At 36.6% G+C, this 25,518-nt stretch overlaps 1 long non-coding RNA gene across 1 annotated transcript in view; it reads left to right on the top strand.

The window, feature by feature from the left end:
* Nucleotides 1-24,014, top strand: part of LOC146396018 (uncharacterized) — a 66,686-nt gene extending 42,672 nt beyond the window's left edge. Inside the window, exons 3-4 of the long non-coding RNA XR_014829861.1 lie at nucleotides 13,220-13,290; nucleotides 21,743-24,014. This is a non-coding gene — a long non-coding RNA (uncharacterized LOC146396018). The remainder of the gene's footprint in view (nucleotides 1-13,219; nucleotides 13,291-21,742) is intronic.
* The last annotated feature ends 1,504 nt before the right edge of the window (nucleotides 24,015-25,518 follow it).

Genomic DNA, 25,518 nt, shown 5'->3' with positions numbered 1-25,518 from the left:
GCAGATGCAAACTAGTATACATAGCATGGGTAAACAACAAGGTCTTACTCTATAGCAAGGGGTACTACATTTAACATCCTGCAATAAACCATAATGGAAAAGAATATAAATCATTTTGCCATATACCAGAAACTAACGCAACATGATAAATCAACTGTACTTCAATAAAATAAATCTTTTTTAAAAAAATATGGGCTAGATATGGTCAGGAGAAAAAAAATGGCAAGGCCACTCTGTGTTCCATTGTCTCTGCATGGCATAGCAAACATTTGTTTACCAAATATTTGTTTCTCCATTTTCATATGAATTACCTCCCTTACCTTTGAAGTCCCAAAGCACAACATCTCCTGTCTTTAGCTGAAGATGATATCTAAGGTAAAGGCCTTGACCATGTCTGCAAGTTTCTCAGTTTTTCTGGGGTCTCCCTTGTATATATATCATTAAACTTTGTTTATTTTTCTCCTGTCTGTCTCATGTCAGTGTAATTCTTTATCCAGCTAAAAGAACCTGGAAGGGTAGGGAAAATATCTTCCCCTTCAACAACAGTAATATATCTTGTTTATATATTTCATCCAGTTGCTTTGCTATGTTCCAACTCCTTCTTGATTTCTCAGCTGCTTAGGCCAACCAATTACCTGTTATCATTCTCACCAACACTTCCAGTTTGACTGAACTTCCTTTTGTCATCTGCAGCTCAATATGATCATAATGCTTATCCTTCCCAAAGGCCAGTCTAGTTTCTGCTTTTTTTTCTCCCTACTTGATTTAGTCTGTCCTGCTGTTTATCAGATTCACTGTTCTCTTTCTGACAACAGGGAACCTTGAAAGTCATCCAGTCCAATCACTAAAACTCCTACTGTGATAGATATTATAAGGCATTTATTTTATTTTTCTAGATTTAGAAGTTTATTTCAGGCAAGATATAATAGACAAAAATCAGTTTTGCAGAGTTTTTATTACTGAAATGAGTTTGACTAAATCCTGAAATATAAACATATTTTAGTCTATGTTGTTTAATATTCATATGTTAATAATATATATAATAATAATGCATCATATAACACAACATTGCTTGGTATAAAGTATCCAACTTCTACCCTGCATTTAAATGCAACTTCTGCTAATGAAAAATAATGGGCTAATTTACATTAAATACAGCTATCATTTTTGAGCTAAAAACTTATGCGCTAGGGAAGGTTTTTATGTGCTATCTCATTTCATTCTCGTCACAACTCTACAGAGACTTTTCTATTGATATCCCTATTTTATAGATAAGAAAATTAAGATTGAGAAAGGTTAAGTGACATAAAAGTTACATATTCAAGGAGCTGGTGATCCTGGACTCCAGTTCATGTCTTTCTGAGTTCTTAACCACTCTGCTATATAGGATGAAAATGAGGTTAAGTGCCTTGAATAGAACTAGCACGTTTTAGTCCACTGTGAATAATATGTTACTAAAGCACTAAATAGAAGCTGCATAAGATTAAGGTTGAAAGGGCTCTGGAAATCTACAGATAGAAATAAATCCTGGAGAGAGAGGACAACTATACTCTATCTTGAATCATCCATGAAGTCAAAACAAGTTTGAGGAATAAGTGCAGTTAGAAATCAGTTCTTTTTTCTAGTTTTTCACCGTTTATCTTCCCCACACTTTAAAGTGTCCTAATCTGCTTTCCTACTGTGACTTATTTCCGGTAATGTATAGTTGGGATAACAGCATCCTCACATCTAGTCAGCTACATAGTGTGCATGCTGGGAATAGTAAGGATCATGAGGAAGTGTGGAGGTAGAATACAAGCCATTGTCACTTCAAAATGAAGACATAAGCTCTGCTGATGGTGGGAGCTGACCAAAGGCAATAACATCAAAACCACAGGAGCACCTTCATAGGTAAAAGCAAACTCAGTCAGTAGCAGACTGGCAGAGTACTTTGATAAGAAAGAAAACGTCTTATTAAAATAGCTTCTTCTATTTGTCAAAATGTGTGCCTTCCATCATAAAATACACATTCATTTATTCTATAAACATGTCCTTAGCATCTAGACAGGCACTATACTTGGTACAGGGTATGCCTAGATAGACATATAGATGGATGGATGGATGGATAGACAGAAAGATAGACAGACAGATAGTCTAGCAGGAAGATGGAATCTGTAAGTTTTTTATGCCCAACAACAAAACACTACAAGGAACATACTTACATTTAAACAAAATTGAGTGTATTATTTACTGCAGCAAGAGAGACCTTACACCATGGGAAACAAAGGGAGTCTCAGAGGGTGTCGAGACTTGTTATAGGATATTGGCTCATGTTTATAAAATGGGGGAAGGCTTAAGGAAGCAGAGGTTTACTCAGAATTAACTGCCGCCTAAAAGTGGGAGCAATTCTATGACTGGATAGCTTACTCTCTTTAGGAGAAGAGAGGAATGGAGTGAGGTTAAACCTATAATTGGTTAAGAAGCAGCAACTTCTCAAGTTAGCTAGAGCAGAAGGAGATGTGGCCATTTAGTGCTTCACGCAATGTTCTTTTTTTGGTCTGTGCTCAGATATGATTATGGAGGGTTCTTGTTTTTGTTTCAGCCCATTGAGTGGATTACCCACAAAGCAACCTCAAATGGCTTTGGTATTCTGTGAAAAGGTTACGTTCAGCAGAAAAACACCATAGCCGAGCTGGGGGATAGGACTGGTGTTTTGTTTTGTTTTGTTTTTTCTGTCTTATTATTGAATTACACTCTGCCTTGATAAGTACAAAATTATAAGTATATACGGATATTGTGGGAGTTTGAGAAAGTGATAAATTCTGCTTGGAAATAGATGTCCTCTAGAAAGGAGGTTCGTGCGAATAGTGTCTTGAAGGATGCACAAGAATTTACTCAGTGAAGCCAAGTGCACAAGTAGATGTGAGCATACACAGCAGGATAGGGAACTTTGGTACAATATGCTAAAATGAAGGCACAGACTGAGTTGGTGAAATTGAGGCTGTCAGTTGGTAGCAGTCAAGTCATGAAGGAATTTGGACTTTATGCAGCTGGTACTAAGGATCCATCAAACATTGTTTGAATCAAAGAACAACATAATTAGTTCTGAGTTTTAGAAGGGAGACTCTGGCAGCCATATGGAAACCAAACTAGTCTCAGAAGAGAAAAAAGACAAAGAGCAGTTAGAAAATTAGTTTAGACAAGAGATGAGGAGTATGTAAACTGAATCAGGAGAATGGGAATGGAAGATGTAAAGGACATAGGAGGCATTTCCAGTATAGAACTGATCAGACTTGGAGACTTAGCCTTCATTTAAATATGTAAGATGCACCAGGGAAGGAATGAGGTACAATTGCTCACCACTGCAACTAGTTGTTAGGTATACTAGTTGTTGTATACCTAACAACTAGTATAATGTCTGGCATGTGGTATTTGCTCACTGAATGTTAAATTACTAAATGAAGCATGATGAAATAATTGAGGAAGAAGATTTCAATGGAGGAGAAGCAGTAGATATTTCTAGGTCATGGTCCTGGGTAAATGGTGATTTGATAAACTGAAATAAAGGAAAATATTTGTGGAGGAAGAAATCAGTTTGATTCTGCACAAAGCAAAGTAGACATTATTGGCTTTCTATACTAAAATTCTTCAAGGAGTATTTTTAAAATGAAAATAACCTGAAGTGTGTTGATTAACCAAAAAACCCAGAGTCCCAAAATTGTTACCTTATGTTAAAAGAGGTTAATAAATTCCTTCCTTGCCAAAATCTATCTTGCAATTAATAAAAGTCCCAAAATTGGAGTTCCTGTCATGGCTCAGTGGTTATTGAACATGACTAGTAGCCATGAGGATGTGGGTGTGATCCCTGGCTTCGCTCAGTGGGTTAAGGATCTGGCATTGCCGTGAACTGTGATATAGATCGCAGATGCATCTTGGATCCTGCATTGCCATGGCTGTGGCATAGACTGGCAGCTACAGCTCTGATTTGACCCCTAGCCTGAGAACCTCCATATGCCGCTAGCTAAAGAGACCAAAAAAAAAAAGGGTCCCAAACTTATTTATTTTATTGCTAAAAAGACAGAGCTAAAAAGTAAAGTTATGGAAAATATAATTGGCATATGAATGAAAAATTTTCTGGCCTTTACCATAAAATTTTTTCAGCTTTCTTAAGGTATAATTGACATATATTAAGTTGCACATACTTAAAACCTACAATTTGATGATCTTTGATATATTTATACACTTCTAAAATTGTCACCATAAAACAAGAAAATAAGTATACCTGTCATCTCCAAAAGTTCCTTTGTACTTGCTTGAAATCCCTCCCTCCCTTCAACGCTCCATACCCCCAAACCCAACCCCGGGTAAACACTGATCTACTTTCTTTATATATAGTTTAGTGTGCAGTTTTTAGAATTTTATGTAAATGAAAACTTACAGTATGTCTCCTTTTGTGTCTGACTTCTTTGACTTAGCATAATTATTTTGACATTTATCCATGTTGTTACATGTATCAAAACTTCATTTATTTTTATTGCTGAGCAGTATTTCATTGTATATTATACAAATAATTTTTTATAGATTCTCCTACTGATGGACATTTAGATTGTATAATGGTTTTAAAATACATCCACAGATTCTTTGATGTTCCCCCCTTTAAGATGTGGAGCCTAATTTCCCTCTCCTTTCCAATGTGGACTAGAATAAAACATAAATGATAGCATGGAACTTTTGAAACCAGATCATAGAAGGATTTTGGTCTTCCTCCTTACTCTGCCTTGGATTACCTACTCTGGGGGAAGCCAGCTGCCATGCTATAAGGAAACTCAAGCACTGCTATGGAGAAGTCCATGTAATTTGTAATGAGAAACTACAGTCTCCTGTCACACAGACATGAATGAACTACGATGGAGGCAAATCCTCAAATTTTAGTCTAGTCTTCAGAAGACTGTAGCCCCTTGTTGACAAACTGACCACAACCTCATAGGTGATCCAGAGCCAGAACCACCAGTTAAGCTGCTCCCAACTTCTTGGTCCACAGAAACGGTGCAATGGTAAATGTTTAAAGTCAGTAAATTTTAGAATATAGGTGTTACGTAGTAACAGGAAACTAATATAGATTATTTCAGGCTTGGGGCTACTGCAAGTAAAGCTGCTATGAACATTTGTATACAAATATTTGTATAAATATATGCTTTCATTTATTCTGGTTTACTATGTATTTTGGCACAATTTTTACTTTTGACTTATATTTTTTTCCATTCAATTGTCAAGTTGGCACAACAAGGTTATATGCTCCAGGTATTTATTTAACATTCTACACAATGCTCAGCCCCATGCTAATTGCCTAGTAAATGATCAATATTTTGAATTGAGATAAATTGAGAATAATAACTACTCAAATGACTTTCAGTAAGCACTTGAGAAGAGAAGGGAGAAGGTGATTCAGTGTTGTTGGTGGGCATACTGACTGACCTCCCATATCTCCACCTTGTGAAAAATGAGCTGATTTGCTTTAGGTCCAGGAAAAGGATGCATTTTGTAGTCCATAAAGAAATTTTCTGTGCCACATGATGTGAGGTCTAATTCGAATAAATGGAGAGAATTAATCCAACTTCATCCTGGTAAAAATCTGAAGCAACATGTTTCTCAAAATAGAAATAAAATATACTTTATCACATTGCCAAAAAATGTCCTCTCTCTCAACCAATCTAACATTCTCAACAAATCTAAGCAGCACTTAAGGGAACTGACTATAGCATTGAGAATCTGTGTAAGATTTATTTTCCAGGTCTCAGATATGGCTTGACAAAGCATGAACATAGAAATAAATGCAGGAATGCCGTGGTGATGCTCCATAAGCTTCTACAAGTTTAGTTCCTTTATCTGGCATGGAAGACACTGAGATTTTTAAAAGAATAGAAATGTGGGATTTGAGGTAATCACCCGCCTTAAAATAAAAAAATAAAAAAAATAAACCATTCTGAACAAAGGCAGTGCTACCAAACTTAACCACAATGTACTGAATGGAACCATCTGTTACTGAACAATGGGACTCGCTCAACATGTTAACTATTGAGAGCTAATAATAATGGAGACTCTTGAAAAATATTCATGAGATTTTCTGCTTTGCGTTTACTTATCACAGAACTTTGGTTCCATCTGCCAAAAATTTACCTAGGGGAGATTTAGAATTGCTAAAACAGGAGTGGATAGAAGAAAAATAGTGTTATTATTTGGCTTTTGACACCATAATTCGGAAACTTTTTTGGGGGAGAAAAATAGAGCAAACAGGTTATCTATATTCTTTTATCTCCTCCTTTAGAAAGTCAAGATTGGGAATTCTAGATACACATAAGATAGGTCCCATCAACACGAGGAGAAGACAACTGAGAAAAACAAACCCATTCAAGACTGGCTGATTAAGATGTGTAGTAGACAGAGTAGAAAGAAGCAGAGTAAACAGGAAAAGCACCCAAAAGCTGCTACTGCCTCCAGTGTCCAACCTCATTTTCCTTCTCTGGCAAGTAAGTGAAATAAGAACTTAAGGAACTCACTCTAGGCCCCATAGTGGTGCAGTTGGAATTTATACCTAGACTTGTCTCCCTCTAAACCCTCTTCCTTCCAAACCATTCCCCAAGACCCAAGCGTGTTATCATCTATGTTTATGACAAGACAAAAATCATGACTGAATTCTTCTAGATGGAATATTTCTATTAGCTTCCTATGTCCCCCAGGATGACAAATGTTATTTCCTGAAAGATATCCCAGAACTACTAGAGCAAAACTTTATTAATGAGTTCCGCATGCCTTCCCTCCACCCAAAGGAGAAAGTTTTTCAGTAGAACTTTAAATTCTAATTGTTGAAAAGAGCTATTGTCCAAAGTGAAAGAATATCCTAGGATGAATGTAGCATTTATCTTCTGTTGTCACTTTTGAGAAACTGAGTTTCCACAAACTTGTGAGGGATGGAAAAACCTATTCTAGGAGGATGGAAAAAAAAGAAGGAGCGTTTTGCTTAAATCTTAAATATAGATTTGGTAACATTTCCAAGATGGCCACCATCAATTTCTTCCCTCCCTGTAAATACATTTCATTCCCCTCAGAGGAAGTAGTGCCTTTTCCTCTCTTTCTCTACTCAGCCCCTTGAATCTAGGCTGGACTTAGTGAATTCTTTTATAGAAAAAAATGCAACAAAAGTGGCATGCCAGAACTTCAAAGACTAGGTCATAAGAAGTCTTGCAGCTTCTGTCCAGGTATCTTGCAGCACCTGCCCTGGGGACAATGTAAAAAGTCTGACTACCCTGAGATTGTCAAGCTGTAAGGAAACACAGCTGGTCTCATGGATAGATAGATGTCCTGCCAATCCCACATTTCCAGCCATACCAGCCCACACACTAGTCATATAAGCTAAGGAGCTATCTTTTACATTGTGAGCTTACTGGCTGTTTAAAAGGGCAATTAAAACTTAAAAATGTGTATTTTGTAGAGTTAATAGGATTATAGTTCTTCATTTCTTTTCTTCTTAGTATTATTTTGTCTTTTTAGGCAACACTTGTGACATATGGAAGTTTCCAGGCTAGGGGTTGAATCAGAGCTGTAGCTGCTGGCCTACACCACAGCCACAGCAATGTAGGATCCAAGCTGTGTCTGCGACCTACACTGCAACTCATGGCAAAACCCCATCCTTAACCCACTAGGTGAGGTCAGGGATCAAACCCGCATCCTCATGGATACTAGTCAGATTCATTACCACTGAGCCACAACAGGAAGTCCTAGTATTATATTTCTAATGATGTTTGAAATTCCTTTCAGATAATGAACGATCAACCTGAAGTTGGTAAACTTACCATTCGAGGGTGGTATATGTCAACCAAGGGCAATTTTGTCCTCCAGGGGACATATGACATCATCTAGGGATGTGTTTGGTTGTCATAATGGCGATTATGAGTGCTACTGCCTTCTAGCGAGTAGAGCCAGGGATGCTGCTAAACATCTTATGGGGCAGACAACTGTGGACAGGACAGAATTATACTGTCCAAATTGTCAATAGTGCTGTAGTTGAGGAACTGCGTTCTAACATACCTTAGAACTCATCACAGGCAAATTTATAACTTCTTAAGTTTGAAGAGATTTTCTTGTTAGATTTTCTTATCCAAAATGCAATTTTATTATTTTTTTTATTATTATTATTATTTTTTTGGGGGGGGCCTTTTTGCTATTTCTTGGTCTTGGGCCACTCCCGCGGCATATGGAGATTCCCAGGCTAGGGGTCCAGTCGGAGCTGTAGCCACCGGCCTACATCAGAGCCACAGCAACGCGGGATCCGAGCCGCGTCCGCAACCTACACCACAGCTCACGGCAATGCCGGATCGTTAACCCACTGAGCAAGGGCAGGGATCGAACCCGCAACCTCATGGTTCCTAGTCGGATTCGTTAACCACTGCACCACGACGGGAACTCCCAAAATGCAATTTTAAATGTTTATGTGAATTGGAACATATAGGTTTTAGTCTAATTTATAATAATACATTTTTTTCATATGTACATTTGTCATTTTATTTGCAGTAGGCAATGCACTGGCACTGTGGATTTCAAAATAAGTTCCCTAACTTCCTTGAGCTATTATTTAACACAGAGAGAGGTCAACAGTCAATAACCATAGGATAATTGTAGGAGTAGAGATTGGAAAATAGGACAAAGAACACCAAAGTTGGCAAATGATTCATAGGGAAGACTTCAAGAGGGAAGAGCTCCGTACTGAAACCATGTGGATAAGAAGAAATATTTCGACTGGGGGCTGCAGAAAAACAGACTTCATAGCTGGGACATCATGGAAAGCATACCCGGTGTACAAATCTAATTAGTTCGAGAAAATAAATTGGGATTTCCTTTAATAATATACAAAACAATTAGGAGTTAAATCAGATCTAAAATCATTAGAGGCTTCTGAAATTTTGATTGAAAAAATTATAATGGCTGATAACACAAGTCTCCAAGGAGAAAATCAAGAACAATAAAGAAGTTCAGAATCTTTCTTCATCGTCTAGAAATTTAAAATATAAGAAATAAACAGCACAGAAACAAGGTTAGCCATGACTGAGAAGAGAAGATTTAGAGCAGATAAAAGCTTTTTAGGGACCAAAGTCAGCATTAAATGTACAGGTAAAGAATAAAGAAGCATTATAACTAGCATGCAGGAAGCATTAGATATAAAAGCACAGGTTAAACTTTGGAAAACGTTTGCCTTTGTTGTTTTCTAAATTCTTTTTCAGGTTGGAGTAATCATTTTTTAAAAATTCCATTTAAAACCCAGGAGATCTTTATGATAAACAACCTAAAGTTTTTTATGCTATCAAATGCCTTCAGTTTTCCCATATTTTCCCTTTAGAGACATGAAAAAAAAAAAAAACCCGTGGATTTCAGAATATCTTAAGGACTTTAGTCATACAATATTCAATTTGAACTGGTATCACCTATAAGTTTTCGTGATTCAAAAATTACATAGTATGACATTTTAAAATAACCCTAAAGCCCATCATGCCATTTTCACAATCATTTGCTGCTATGATGCATTCTACACCCAAGAAAATGTACCTAATTTCAAAAAACACATTTCCCTTGGCAAAACACCTGTTTTAAAGTAGAACAAAGCTTCTTTCTTCACAGGATACTCCTAAAGCACGGAACATCACTGAAGTGGTTTATGTTAAAGGGTTGTGGACTGACACAAAACCAACACCAGAATTCCACTGCACCAGGTTGACCTGGTTATTTCTAACTAGGTAGGATTCAGGCTCTTTCCCTAGGCACTAAAAACCCTGTTTTTGAAAAAGCAGTTGTTATATAATGATTTTAAAGTAGGTAAGAGGGACTTACGGAAGAACAACTAGTACATGAGTGTCCTAAATACAAAGTACATGGTGTGATGATCTCTTTGCGGAAAGCAGAAACCAGATCATTCCCAACGGAGCTCATTTAGATTGTTCTCACCCATGCACAGCAGTTTTCTCAAAAATATTTCTCAAAGTGTGTTTCTCAGACCACTTGGACCCATAAAATCTGGGTGTGAAACTTCATTAAAAGTTTCCTTGGTGCTCTCTCAGATCTTGTGGATAAGTCTTTAATTTGATTCTTAGGTATGCTAAAGTTTAAGACCCATGTCTTTACATCAGGGTCCAGCAAATTTTTGCATAAGAAAGTTACTTATTGAATTTGCATTGTATGTAATGCATTGTATAATGCATTGAATATGTGTAGAATTTGCACAGCATATAGAATAATACTGATAATATGAATATTCATTTCTTTAACTAATGGTTTTAAAACCCAGCAGAGCCTCAGTGCCCCCTCCAATACAAAGTCCCCTGACTCTTGTTTGTAGAAAATCTGAAGTCTCCCAGGCCTTGCTAAGTCACAAAGAGCAGGCTCAAGAAGTTAATAATTAGGGCAATAGAGTCACAGACTCAGTGTCTTATGCACATTCTTGTTGTTTCATTCATACAAAACTGCTACCAGAGGGAAAAATTAACTGCATGATGACCAGACAATAGCCCTGATTGATATAAACTGCTCCATCTTGAGCAGTACTAAATCTATGGCTAGCACCAAGTCCAAGAACTGGCCTCAAGAGAGTGGGATTGGAGTTCCTGTCATGGCTCAGTGGTTAGCAAATCCGATTAGGAATCATGAGGTTGCTGGTTCGATCCCTGGCCTTGCTCAGTGGGTTAAGGATCCGGTGTTGCCGTGAGCTGTGGTATAGGTGCCAGACACGGCTTAGATCCCGAGTTGCTATGGCTGTGGCATAGGCCAGCAGCTATAGCTCTGATTGGACCCATAGCCTGGGAACCTCCATATGCCACGGGTGCAGCCCTAAAAAGACAAAAAAAAAGAAAAGAAAGAGAGAGAGTGGGGTTAACACTATTGTTCATAATAATCTATAGCTTTGTGGGCATCAAAGCAATTGTTCTGCCTGTATTTGTAAGTGGGAAACTAAAACTGTCAGTAAAGAGATGCTACAGACTCACGACAACATCTTCAACTCTAAGACTATGGCACCCTGTGTCAGCATGAAGAGGTTACAGAAGCTGGACCATCACCCACATCTCATGGAAATGGAATACTGTTCTGACAAGTGGGGATTTGTAAGCAGATTTTGGCGAGAAAGAGCTCTCTGCAGGAGGCGCCTTTGTCTTGTCACTCTAGCAAAGCTGTATTGTAACTAACCTTAAAACAGACACAACCATGTTCTATTCATCTCTGGCCTAAATACACCTTTCACATCTTTTGATCACATAATACCTTGCCTAATGTTGGTTCTTTCCATACATCAAAGAAGTAGAAGTGAAGAATAAGTAATTAACAAATGACCAGAACTCTTCCCTAGCTTCACCTTAACTATTCTTGCAAACAAACTCTGAGAACAAACTGTGAACAAGATAGTATCTAAAGAAAGATCACAAGAAGCCATCCAGTCTACACACAAGCCTGCACATAGTGGGGGATGGTGACAATTCTGACTTCCTATCTCAATGATTAATAGAAATTATTTCCTTTCTCCCTTTAAAAACTTTCATGGCCAAGCAATCTATGGAGTTGCTTTTTAGAGAACTGAGTCCACCTTCTCCCCAAATTTGCCAGCTTTCTGATTAAAAGAAACATTTTCCACGTGTACCAACACTTACTTTTCGGTATTGACTTTTGAGCAGCGAGCAGGCAGACCTGAGTTCAGTAACAGTATTGAGTGTTATTAGCCTATGTTTAATGATGGAATATCAACATTTGGCAGAGGGAAATAACTACTGGTTCTGTGCTTAAGAAATAAAATATTTCTCCAAAGAAGATATATAGATGGCCAACAAGCACATGAAAAAATGCTCAACATCACTGATTATTAGAGAAATGCAAATCAAAACTACTGTGAGGTACTACCTCACACCTGTCAGAATGACCATCATTAACAAATCAACAAATGACAAATGCTAGAGAGGGTGTGGAGAAAATGGAACCCTCCTACACTGTCGGTAGGAATGTAAATTGGTAAATATGGAAAACAGTATGGAGGTACCTCAGAAAACTAAATATGGAACTGCCATATTACCCAACTATCCCTCTCTTGGGCATATATCCAGACAAAACTTCCCTTGAAAAAGACACATGCACCCACATGTTCATTGCAGCACTATTCACAGTAACCAAGACATGGAAACCAACTAAGTGTTCATTGACAGAGGATTGGATTAAGAAGATGTGGTATATATACATACAATGGAATAATACTCAGCCATAAAAAAGAATGAAATAATGCCATTTGCAGCAACATGGATGGAACTAGAGACTCTCATACTAAATGAAGTTAAGTCAGAAAGAGAAAGAAAAATACCACATGATATCACTTATATCTAGAATCTAATATACGGCACAAATGAACCTTTCCACAGAAGAGAAAATCATGGACATGGAGAACAGACTTGTGGTTGCCAAGGGGGAAGGGGAAGGAGTGGAATGGACTGGGAGTTTGGGGCTAATAGATGCAAATGATTGCATGGAGTAGATAAGAAATGAGATCTTGCTGTATAGCACAGGGGACCATATCTAGTCACTTATGATGGAGCATGATGGAGGATAATGTGAGAAAAAGAATGTCTATGTATGTGTGACTGGGTCACTTTGCTGTACAGTAGAAACTGATAGAACACTGTAAACCAACTATAATGAAAAAAATAAAAATCATAAAATAAATACAATTATATTTTTAATTAAAAAAAGAAATAGTTCATCATAGCATTTGTCAAAGCCAGTAAGCCCTTATAGTGTGTATTAATACTCTTTCCTTAGTTCCCACTTTAGAAGAGTTTGGTGGAGCTGTGTTTCTCCAGATAGAGGAGTCTGATCCACAGATCTGATTTCTCTGAAAAAAATTTTTTTCCTTAAAATTTTAAAATATGAATGTGGCCTGGCCCAGAAGAGGATTATTGATTTAATCTGAAAATTAAAGCAACCTGGGTGAACAGCATTAAAAACAGAAAAGTGTGTTGTACTGACTGGATCTTTTTCAGACATGTGATATAGCATATAAAAACACCAGTCATAAAAGACATGCTTGCCTCTAGGTCTTTTCAGCATGCCCCATGACCCCTAGCCAAATATTATTAATACCTTTGGAGGAAGAGTTTGGTAGTGGAGGGAATTTATATATTCATGACTGAATAAATGAAGTACATTTCTCCTCCCTTCACAGCTCATTGTTCCTGAAGTGGATTCCCATAAAAGCGATTGGTTAGACAAAGACCTCTGACTTCATAGAAATATGTAAGCTTGACCAGATTCCTCTTACTGCTATTTTGGGGTCATGAGAAAGATGAGTGAGCAAAGGAAACTGCAGTGAGATAAAGTCTCAAGGGAGCAGACACAAGACAGAGAGAGAGAAGAGGAGACTACAAAGCCTCTGAAAGACTGAGGTTGATTTTCCAATTCTAGTTGACATGAGACCTGGCTTAATGTTTCTAAGTGTCCTTGTGTTCTACAAGAACTCTGAGGACCCACAGTAGCCCCATTTCCCTTTTATGTGAACTATTTAGTGGGCCTCTGTTCTTGCAAACTTGAAAAGAAAAATAGGGTTCTTCACAGAATGTGATAAGTAAGAGTGTAACTTCCATACAGAGCATTTACCATGGGGATCTGTGTTCGCACATTGTTTCATCAACAGCCTGGCCTCTCTGAAATAACTTCTTTTATCATCATTTTGTTGCTTATCTTATAGAGAAGAGTTACACAGAGAAGAAGATATTTAGACTCAAATCATACTGTCTTAACTTGGGTAAACATAATCTTTAATCAGTTGAATTCCTTTTTTAAGGTTTGGAAACTAGCATTTAAGTACTTGCATGTATAAAATCTTTATGTCATTAGATCTCTAATCCTCACAGCTTTATAAAGTTCAGATTCAGGGAGGTCCATCGACTTATTCAATGATTAAAGTTAGGATATTGTAATGTTTATACATAATCCAGGCTTCTGCTTCTTAGTTCAAAACTCTACTAATCTCTCATAAAATATAGTACATCTGTCAAATACGCTATGCAAGATTATTTTAAATATATTATGAAAAAACATCTTTAGAGTTTAAAGTTACATATTTATTTTAATATATATTAGAAAAATGATTAGAGTTAAATTTTAGTGAGTATATATATATATACATGCATATAGTAAATAATAGCTCAAATGGCACATAGATGTGGCAAAAACCTTAAGAAATGATTAAAGTTTGAAACCTCCCTCATATCAAGTTCATGTGAAATCATAAACACCTTGGAAATCTCTTCAAAAGTGATCCAGTGGCCATGTTACATTCAAGATTTGGATGTAAATCAAATATTTTAAGAAAGAATAGGTCTAAAGTTGTCTGTCTTCATATAATGTTGAAATGATCTGTGTGTAGAAGACATTGCTGCATTTTGTTTTCTAAATCCCACTAAGGTCACTGCTTTTCAAGATATTAAAATATAAAACTATGCACATGTATGAAACACATGTACATTAAAATTTTTGAGTAGTAATATAAGCAAACACTGCAAACTATTCTAATGTTTTAACAAATGCTAAAAAGACAAGCATACACTCAACAACTTTTGTACATTTTGAGAATGGTTTCCAGGTAATTAATAAAACAAGACTGGGTAATATTTTAATAGGCCAAGGGAGTTCAGCCTCTGAAGAAATGCAATAATCCTTCGGTGATATAGTGTATAGGGTGTCATACCCAAATGATGAAATGTATCTGGGAAAATAAAGTGACCAAGAAATCAAAATGGTTAGTTACTTGATGATCTAGGCACAAACACAGGAACATTCTCAGACAAACAGAGTATCCTTTTAGTGTTGGGTCTGAAGTTCTTCCAGAGAAATGTAAATGTGCCATTAGAGGGATTTCTGACACTGAATCATTACAGATGCATGGCGACTAGAGGATAGTGGCAATAGGACTGGATTAAGTAGGAGTCCAAATTCCATTCTCCCAGCTCCATCCTCTACTGATATACTTTGGGTATGGCTTTAACCACCTTAAGGCTGTTTCATCATTCAGAAGCTGTTAATAAAACTCCGACCTTAGAAGTTCCCTGGTGGCCCAGTGGGTTAAAGATCTTGTATTGTCACTGCTGTGGCCCCAGTTGCTACTGTGGTGTGGGTTCAATTCCTGCACCCAGAACTTCTCATGCCATAGGTGTGGATGGGGAAAAAAAAAATCTGCCTTGAACAAGAAGGTCTTACTGTATAGCACAGGGAAATATATTTCATATCCCGAGATAAATCATATTGGAAAAGAATGAAAAAAAGAATATGTATGCATATATGCACACACATACATATATATGTATAACTGAATCACTTTACTAAAATTGACACATTATAAATCAACTACAATTGTTTTTAAAGGTAAGAAAAATACTACCAAGTCATAAAAAAGAACAAAATAATGCCATGTTGCCATCCAGCAACATGGATGTAACTAGAGACTCTCATACTAAGTGAAGTATGTCAGAAAGAGAAAAACAAATACCAAATGATATCACTTATATCTAGAATCTAATATACAGCAAAAATGAACCTTACCACAGAAAAGAAATTCATGGACTTGAAGAACAGACTTGTGGTTGCCAAGAAGGAGGGGAAAGAGTGGGATGGACTGGGAGCCTGGGGATAATAGATGCAAACTATTGCATTTGGAGTGGATAAGAAATGAGACCCCAGTATTATAGCACAGGGGACTATATCTAGTCACTTATGATGGAGCATGATGGAAGATAATGTCAGAAAAAGAATGTGTATATATATGTGTGTGGCTGGGTCACTTTGCTGTACAGTAGAAATTGGCAGGACACTCTAAACCAAATATGGAAAAAATAAAAATCATTATATTAAAAAACAAACACACAAACAAAAAAGTAGTTCCCGCGGTGGCACAGCAGAAATGAATCCGACTAGGAACCATGAGGTTGCAGGTTCGATCCCTGGCCTCACTCAGTGGGTTAAGGATCCGGCGTTGCGGTGAGCTGTGGTGTTGGTTGCTGACACGGCTCAGACCTGGCATTGCTGTGGCTCTGGCGTAGGCCGGCGGCAACAGCTCCGATTAGACCCCTATCCTCGGAACCTCCATATGCCGCAGGTGCAGTCCTAAAAAGACAAAAGCAAAAAAAAAAAAAAAAAAGAGAGAGAGAGATTCAAAAGAAAAAAAGTCCAAAATTCCATTTCAGCCAAATTAATAGTTTGTAGCCTGCATAATAGAGCAAGTTATTTCATCACATTTAATCTTAAGAATCCTTCCTTTATTTTTACAAAAAGTTTGAAACTTGAATTTTCAGAACTATCCTAAAAATGTTGTTACTGTTAACTGCTATTTCCCTTTGTGGGTTGATTTTGCAGTTCAGCTCTCTTCCAGAGGTTTGAGGCATATGATAGACAGAAGGTTTATTTTAGAGCATTTTTCTCAATTTCCCAAGTGAAATATAAAGCACATTTTAATCGTTTGGATTGTTCACTGGACAATAAGCACAAATTTGAATTTTTGTATTAACAAAATAAATCTGTAGTATTGATGTTCATATAGAATAAAAGAGGAAATTTTACCCCCCCCCCCAAAATACCTACCTGCCTAGATCAAAAGATTGTCGTAAAGGTACATTATATGTTGTAAAGCACTATGTACCTGTTAAGAAATGTTATGCTTAGAAAAATAGCTTTAAAAAGGTTCAATTTTTCCTCCTTATAATGAGCTCTGCTTGTCTTATTTTCTCCTATTTTACAAACCTTGGTGTCTTTCTTTTAACAAGCACAATTATTCTGGAACACAGAATAGCATTCAAAATTTGAAGGTTGAGAGTGTGTTTTTAAGAGGAGATAGGGGAAATCGTGTATTAAAGAAAGGATTTTTTTCCCCAAGAACCATTACAGCAGATTAAGTTTATTGGATGAGATGGTCCAACTTAAACAAACAAAAAACTGCTCTTAGAATTCTAATGAGGAATGTGTTTATTTTTCACAACATGGCTCCACTAGACTGATGAAGTATTTGAAGTGAGGAATTCAAGTTCTCCACCTCTGGCTCATGCCAGTTGTCACTAGCTGGTTTGAGAATGTTGTCTCTTTCTTCTATTGCCAGCATGGGTCTTGCTGGGGTTCTGAAAGTCTATGACATCATTTTGTTTTCTAAGCCCTCGTGGAGTTTATCTTTCCAGAGTAAAATCACTTGAGGAGAAGCTTTAATCAACAGGCTTGCTGAGTAAGACGAATGTACAGTTCCAAGAAAGTATAAAAGGCTTTCTTCCCTCTGTTTAATTACTTTAGAAACAGTAGTATGTGTCTTGATAAATTTCCTTTACTTTTGCCTAAGAAAAACACTGCCCTTGAAAATCACTTGATAGCTTCTGCCCTTGGTTAGATGTCAAATCGAACATGTCTAAAAGCCATTTCTCTTCCAGATGACCTAGGCGATTGCTTCAAATACTGTGATTCTAAATTGCCTTCTACTTCTTGGTGATATTCTTCTGCTCAAATATCTGGAAGAAAGGTTGTTTATTGTACCCTCTAGTGGTGATTGTGACATTCTTTTTAAAAATATTTTTATTTCATTCCTTGGTCTTTTCCTGTAAATTTACTATATATTTACTTAAAATATATGTATTTCGTTCTTTGGACTTATACCATAAACTACACAGTAGGAAAGAATATCAATCTTTAAAGAGATAAAAATAATGAAAATCATTTGCATTATACTATAATGGTGTTTTAAATGCATCAAAAATAAGTTCATAGGAGATTGCCTCATTTTCCTCACATTTATTAACTCTAATTTTTTCCACCTTTGAAAAATGTTCTAATTCTCCTTTCCTCCATTTGGAGTATTACAGTCGGCAGGCAGTTATTCACACCACTGGAGGAAGGAAATAGATACAGAACTTTACATATCCAAAAATGTCATAATGCTTTGATTTAAGGTTCCTTTTTACTCATGTTTAGTCATGATAACATCTCATTCTCTAAGAATTCACAACATTTGGAATAAAATTAAAAAGCCACATAGGGAACTTCTGACTGTACAGGAACTGGGAATTTGCCCACTATCCCTTCATTTTTCACTCTGTTTCCCTCTCCCAAGATGGGCCAGAACACGTTTTCAAACAGAAGAAACACAAGGTTTGGAAGAAATCTGCCAAGATTTGTGCTATGTCTCTCTCCTCATTCTTCTCAGGTAGAAATTTAATTAGATATTTTCTTCCAAAGTTCTTGCTTCCAAATTTCTAATCAGTTACAGTTTGTTTATGGATGATGAGAATAAAGGCAGTTAAGGAAAACAAAGGAGATAATCAAGCAGAACAGGTGGCTCTCAACAGAAACTTTAAGATTTGTCTGCAACTGAGAGTAATCAAGAGATAATCATAAATTAAAATGGCTTTAATAAATAGATAAAAATGTCTTGTTTCTGGCTGAAAAGACCCAGTATTTTAAGACATCAATTTTCCTAGATTAATCTGTAAATTCAGTGACAACCCAGTAGAATTTTAATAAGCTTGACCAAATATTTCTGAAGTTTATCTGATAGAATGTACAAGTGAGAATAGCCAAGAACAACAAGAAATTAAAATAAGGATACTATAGGGAAGGACTAAATTTAATATGTGTTTAAAGGTTATTTGAAGCCATAATAAATAAAACAGTATGTTATCAGCCCAGTAAAAGAGAGGTATATCAGCGGAATAGGAAAACAAACAGTCATATGTGGTATTTTAGTAATTGCTAATATTGATAGTTTGAATTAGTGGGCAAAAAGGGATTAGAAAAACTAATCATTTGGAGAAAAAATATAAAGTCTTCCTCCTTCACTCTTTACACCAAAATATATTCCAATTAGATCCATGAATTAAATTTTGAAAGATAATGAAATACTAGAAATAAATAAGACTTTGTATTTCAGTAAATCTTGGAGTAAGAAAAGCATTTATGAGCATAAGATGAAACCCAGAGATCATAAAATTGTCTGTAAATATACCACTGCATATATTTAAACTTTAAAATTATTCATAAAAGTATCCGTAATTATGGTCAGAAGGCCAAAACTGAAAAATATTCATAATATTTTTGAAGAAAAAGTACTGATTTTCAAGTTTACAAAGAGTTCTCTAGTCACTAAAAGAAAGAATTCAATGCAAAAATTGGTAAAGTTCATAAATAGGAAAACTATGGACGAACAAATACAAATGGACAAAAAACAATGAAAAATCTTTTTCAGCCTCACTAATGATTGCATAAACATGATCTAAACAACTGTAAAAGTTTTATCTGATCATCTTAGCGAAAATGAAAAGAGTTGATAATGCAAAATTTGTGAAGTAGGGAATCTCAGCACTGTAGGTAGGAATGTAAATTAATCTTTGGGGAGGTAAATGCGGCAAGATTTATTAAAATGTTTCTGACTCATAATTTCACTTCTACATTTCTACACTTCTGCAGTCTTTTAGGACTTTATTCTACAAAAATACTTTGCATGAATGTTCAGAGATGTGTACAAATCTGTTTTTATATTATTAAAAATGAGCCAAATGCCACTATGAAAAAAAAGTATGGCAGTTCCTCAAAAAAAAAGTAAACATAGTAACTTAATAAAACATGATAGTTTCACATGATCCAGCAATTCTACTTATGGGTATATACCCAAAAGGAATGAAAGCAGGGACTCAGATGTTTGTATACCTATGTTCATATCACATTATTCACAATAGCCAAAGGTGGAGGCAAGCAACCTAAGTGTCTATCTGTGAATGGATAAACAAAATGTAGTACAGTCAGACCCAAACAATAGAAGTTTGAGCTGCATGGATCCATTTATATATGGGTTTTTTCCAATTGAAAATACCACAGTACGGCATGATCTACAGTTGGTTAAATCACCAGATGTGGAATGGCAGATAATGGAGAGACCTTGGATATGGAGGGCCAACTGTAAGTTATACACAGATTTTTGACTGCACAGAGAGTTGATGCCCCTAACCTCCACATTGTGCAAGGGCCAGTTGTATGTACATACAATGATATTTTATTCAGCCTTATAAAGGAAGGAAATTCTGACATATGGTATAACATGAGGGAGCCCCCGGAAACATCATGCTAAAAAAAAAAAAAAAAAAGTCACCAAAGGACAAGTATGGCATGATTCCACTTATATTAGGTGCCTAGAATAGTCAAATTTGTAGACACAGAATGTAGGTTGGTAACTGCCAGGAGCTGGAGAGAAGGTAGAATGGAGTTAATATTTAAGCATATAGAGTTTCAGTTTGGGAAGGTGAACAAGTTCTGACAATGGATGATAGTGATGGTTATATGACACTCTGAATGTACTTGATCCCATAGAACTATATAGTTAAAAAGTGGTTAAAATCAGAGTTCCCTTGTGGTTCAGCAGTGTTGTCACTGCAATGGTTTGGGTTGCTGTTATGGTACAGGTTCAGTCCTTGGCTTGAGAACTTCCAAAAAAAGACCAAAGAAAAGATAAGAAAATGGTTAAAATAGTAAAAAAATAGTGAATTTTATGTTATGTATATGTAATAGTAAATTGTATGTTATGTATGAAAAAATATTGGATGGTATGTGTTGGGGTACACATTACATTTACATTATCTATTAAGGTATTTTTGAAATATCAAAAAACTAAAATAGAAGTTCCCTGGTGGCCTAGCAGTTAAGGACTCAGCTTTGTCACTGCTGTGGCTCAGGCTCAATCCCTGGCCTGGGAACTTCTGCATAACATGGGCACAACAATAAAAAAAGTCTTGTTTACCCATTCAATGGAATAGCAAGCAGCTATTAAAAGAATGTTATGAATACATACTTACATGGAATAATGTACAAGATATATTGTCAAGTGAAATGAGGAAAGGAAAATTTTAAAGTGTGTTACAGTTATTTTATATGTTTATTTTGTAAAAATAATATTATATCATGTTAACCAAAGTTAAGTCTGTCTAAACCATATGATGAAGAAGCATCATCTTTGTGATTGTCTTCTTAGGAATACAGAGTCAGATCTCATTTTTTTTTTGCTTTTTTATTTATTTATTTTTCAATTTTCACCTGTACAGCAAAGTGACCCAGTCACATATGTATATATACATTCTTTTTCTCGCATTATCCTCCATCATGCTCCATCATAAGTGACTAGATATAGTTCCCAGTGCTGTACAGCAGGATCTCATTGCTTACCCATTCCAAAGAAAATAGTTTGCATCTATTAACCCCAAACTCCCAGTCCATTCCACTCCCTCCCCCTCCCTCCCGGCAACCACAAGTCTATTCTCCAGGTCCATGAGTTTCTTTTCTATAGAAAGGTTTATTTGTGCAATATATTAGATTCTAGACATAAGTTGTATCATATGGTATTTTTCTTTCTCTTTATGACTTACTTCACTTTGTATGAGAGTCTCTAGTTCCAACCATGTTGCTGCAAATGGTGTTATTTCATTCTTTTTTATGGCTGAGTAGTATTCCATTGTGTATATATAACACATCTTCTTAATCCATTCATCTGCCGATGGACATTTAGGTTGTTTCCATAGATCTCACTCTTGCATATAGGAGTTGGGTTTCCCTGGAAATGTTGGATGTTCTCCACTGTCAATCATACTAGGAAGAGATTCTTTCTGGGACAGAAAAATGAGGACTTAGCAGGAGTTAGACTGGGGTAAGGAGAAAATTTTCTTCCTTTTGCTAGATTTGAGAATGGGAGACTGTGAGAAGCCAGGAGATCTGACCTGTGCTGGACCTCCAGGCAACAGGCTGATAACAAGTCAAGAAGATGGCTCAGCTCATAGCCAACCCAAGGAAGTCTGGACACCAGCTGCAGCAGCAGTTTTCATCTTGAATGTCCCTTCCATCAGTTCTTGTCCTTCCATAAGCTCTCAGAAGACTAAGAAGAAACTACTGGAGAACGTATGTCCATGCTAGAGGGCAGTGGTCACTGCTGGACTGCCATGTCCTGTGGACTAAAGATGGTGAGTTCCATCCTCAGAGCAAGGAGAGGCACTTTGACAGAAAGAGGGGATGAGAGGGGATGAACCCCAGGGACACATTTATACCTATGTCAGTTACCAAATATCAGTGGGACATTCTTTGTAGGGGACTCCATCTTAATCCATAAAGAAGACTGAGGAGAGGCCTCACAATCATGGTTTGGATTAGAATAATTATAATCCAGAACTGACCTGGGATCTTTATGACCTTTAAAGAAAAATGTAGTTCAACATCCAGCCCCTGTTTCACATCCCATTGATTCTAAAACTTCCTGAGTGTTCTGTGAATGTAAGGGGGTCAGACAGCTAAGAAGAAAGAGACTTACGTCTCATAGCCCCCTCTGGGGTAGTCTCCCTTGACACAGCTTCAATATGATTTTGACACTAAGCCCTGTGGCCTCTTCTCACAAAGAAAGCTCACTCACACCAAGCATTCTGTGGATATAACAGTCGTGACTAAATCACCCAAGGTGGTGGAAGAGGTGGCACTGCTGTTGCACACAAATGGCAGGGAGCACCCTGAGAAATTCTGGTCTCCATGTGCTTCTGGGTACCTCAGCATCATGAATTCTCTTCACTCCTCCATGTGGTACCTACTCCCCCTCTACTCCTCCTCATTTGTTTCTCCCTGGTTATCTCTTCTCAACTCTGCCCATTTGTGAACAAAAAAAAAGGAAGAGAAACTCTTTGTCTCACACAGAGCAATTCTTCCCTATTCTCTGAAGTCTGGGCATCAACATTGGCCGACACCTTTAAAGTTCACCTTTCAATTCAGTCATTTATTAAGTTGTTTTTCCAGCCTAAATCCATGATGAATTTTCAGGTCAACAGTTTAGATAAAAATATTCCTACCTCGTTGTCTAAAGTAGATAAATTGATGGTAGATATGGGTAGCCCTTTAGAAGGACAGAAGATAATTTACTGAACTGTTATCAATCATTTATCTCTGATGGGGTAGATCATAGATTACCTTCATTTTATTCATTGGGTATTATAGTGACTTTTGGATTTTTACAATAAGTGTGTAGCCCTTTCCTCTGGAACTACAAAGATGTACTCCTTGCCCTTGGGGAACTCACAGTGCACACGGCCCAGGTATCAACTCCAGTGTGATACAGCTAATCAGTACAGCTTGTCCCTGCCATCTGAAGAGTTAAGATGTCTAACTGCATTATCTGTACTTGTTGAATTAATTTTGTAAGGCTGTGAAACATTTTCTGAGTGACAATAGACCCATTTTCTGTCTCCCTAGAACTGTAAGTTGACACAAGTTCCTAGTTTTAATAGATCTCCCTAATGAGATCCTTCTAATAAAATTGGCATTTGATTTTTTCTGTCATTCATGCTGCAATTTATCTTTTGTTAGGTTTTAATTGGAAACATCCAAATATTTTCTCTGGAGCTATAATGCCAAGGAGCCAGTTACAGTGTTAAACATACTTTCCTGCTCATCCTGATAAGAAAGCCAGGGAATTTTAATTCTATAAGTTTTTTCCCCCCGTAGGTTTAGAATTTAAATTCTTTCAATATATTTATGAAATGAGACAAGTTGATAGCAAGAGCAATACTCAGTAATTGAAAAGTCAGTTACCTTTTATCTCTTGGTTAAAAAGAGGAAGTAGGTCAGTTCCTTGTTAATATTACTAGCAAACACTATTTATAGTATGGTATAAATTACTAGGGGAAAGACATCCTAATTTTGATTTTCAAGCAGGAGGCAATAGCTTACTCATTCTTTTTCTTACATATATTACGAATGCAGTGGGCCAGTTTTTCAGGAATCAAAGTCCTTGCTATGCTACCAAAAAAAAAAAAAAAAAAGATAAGCTAACCTAAACTAACTCTCCAAGCCATTTTCACTAATCATATACTCATATAAAGTATCTGCTAAAACAGTTTGTTACAGATGCATATTTCAGCCATATATCACAAGTGGTGTATGTGGTTCAGAGAATAAAATATTTATGACATGGAGTTACTCATGGCCATTTATTTATAGATCATTCTGTGTATGTTTCTATTGTAATTGTAAAACTAAAATTTGAGTGGATCCCTCTGCATCTGAGTTTTCTGGTGAGGAGATTTAAATTGGCCATTGGCTAAGTTGCATTTGAAATAAATGATGAGGTATTTATAAGTATTGTCATTTCAAAGGCCAGGAAGTGATGTCTATGCCTTTGGCTTATTACTAAACTAAGAAGAAGGTTGTCTTGGAGGCAGAAAGATCCCCAAACAACCTCGATGTTTTTACATGTTAGAATTGATGGCAGTTTGGAAGCAAAATACAAAATCAAACATTTCTCAGGAAGAACTGTGATTTGCTGTTGTCCAATTCTGTCTAACTCTAAGTGAAACATTACCAAAGTCCTACTTCTCTGCCTTGCTCCTAAATGACTTAGAAGACTGGTGACCTCATCCTTTGATGTTTAGAAAAGAAGGAAATTATATTTCAGCTGGACAGGCTAGAAAACATTAAAACTCCTCAAACTGAAAATTTCCACAACATCTGACGACACACCAAAAGCCATTGGGATAAATGTACTCTCAAGTGCTGTCCCACTTCCAGGTTCCTGTCCTTTTGAAAGGTTCATTTTTCAGCCCTGCTTCTGGAGGAATGCTGGCCAGTCCTCCAAGGAAAATGCTTCCCTGAGTAATGCTTCATGCTGAACTCCTGCACAGACCAAAGATCCTAGACACTAGCTTGTGAACATGTGCTCCAAGAGAAGTTGGAAACCTAATCCACAGGAGGAGCCTTTGATCAGTCAGGGTCCTGGACTCCATGGGATTCTTTATGAGCCTTTAAAGTGGGAATTAAAACAAGAACACTAGAGTTTGAGTCCCTGCCTAGTAGCAGTTTCAAAATTTAGAGCAGTCTTCAAAGATGTGAGGACTCAAATCTGAGTTATAATTTCGTCATAGCTCTTTGTTTGCCACTTCCATATTTAATGAATTCCTCTTCAAGTTCTGCAGTCCTGTAAATCCATGGATAATTTAACTTGAATCAGGAGTCTATTTCTTGGTAGTTAAGAAGAATGACCTTGGATAGACTTAATAAAGTTGAGTCTACATCTCTCAAGGATTATTGTTGATCCCCACTGGGCTTCCATTACCCTCAACCTCTAGTCCTTTATATTCCTGAAATAGTGAAGTCTTTTTTGTGATCTTTTTCCAGAATGCTTAGTTCTTTCAGCCAATTAAATTTAAAGTCACATTGTTAGTTTATTGTTTTAGTTTGAGGTATAGGAAAGAAAATATTTTCTCCGTAATTTTCTGTTTTTCTCCTATCTCTTTAAGCCATTGTTTGGTCCCCATTAGAAGTTCAGCTTCACTCTCTGATTTTTATCAAGGCAGGGAGATCTCTTTAGTCTTGAAACAGTATCAGTAAAATGTTCAGGTAGTTGATGAAAGAATATAACAAGACACTTCAGGACTCATGAAAGAACTGTTTGAGGAAAAGACAGAGGATTTAAATGGTAAA

This window comes from Sus scrofa, chromosome 15 (genome assembly GCF_054392235.1).
Source record: "Sus scrofa isolate SSC_HxYL_T2T_F1_AM1 chromosome 15, Sscrofa_HxYL_maternal_Yorkshire_Landrace_v2.0, whole genome shotgun sequence".
Classification (NCBI taxonomy): Eukaryota; Metazoa; Chordata; class Mammalia; order Artiodactyla; family Suidae; genus Sus; species Sus scrofa.
Note: the sequence above shows the minus strand (reverse complement) of the source record. Positions and strands in the feature narration are given on the sequence as shown.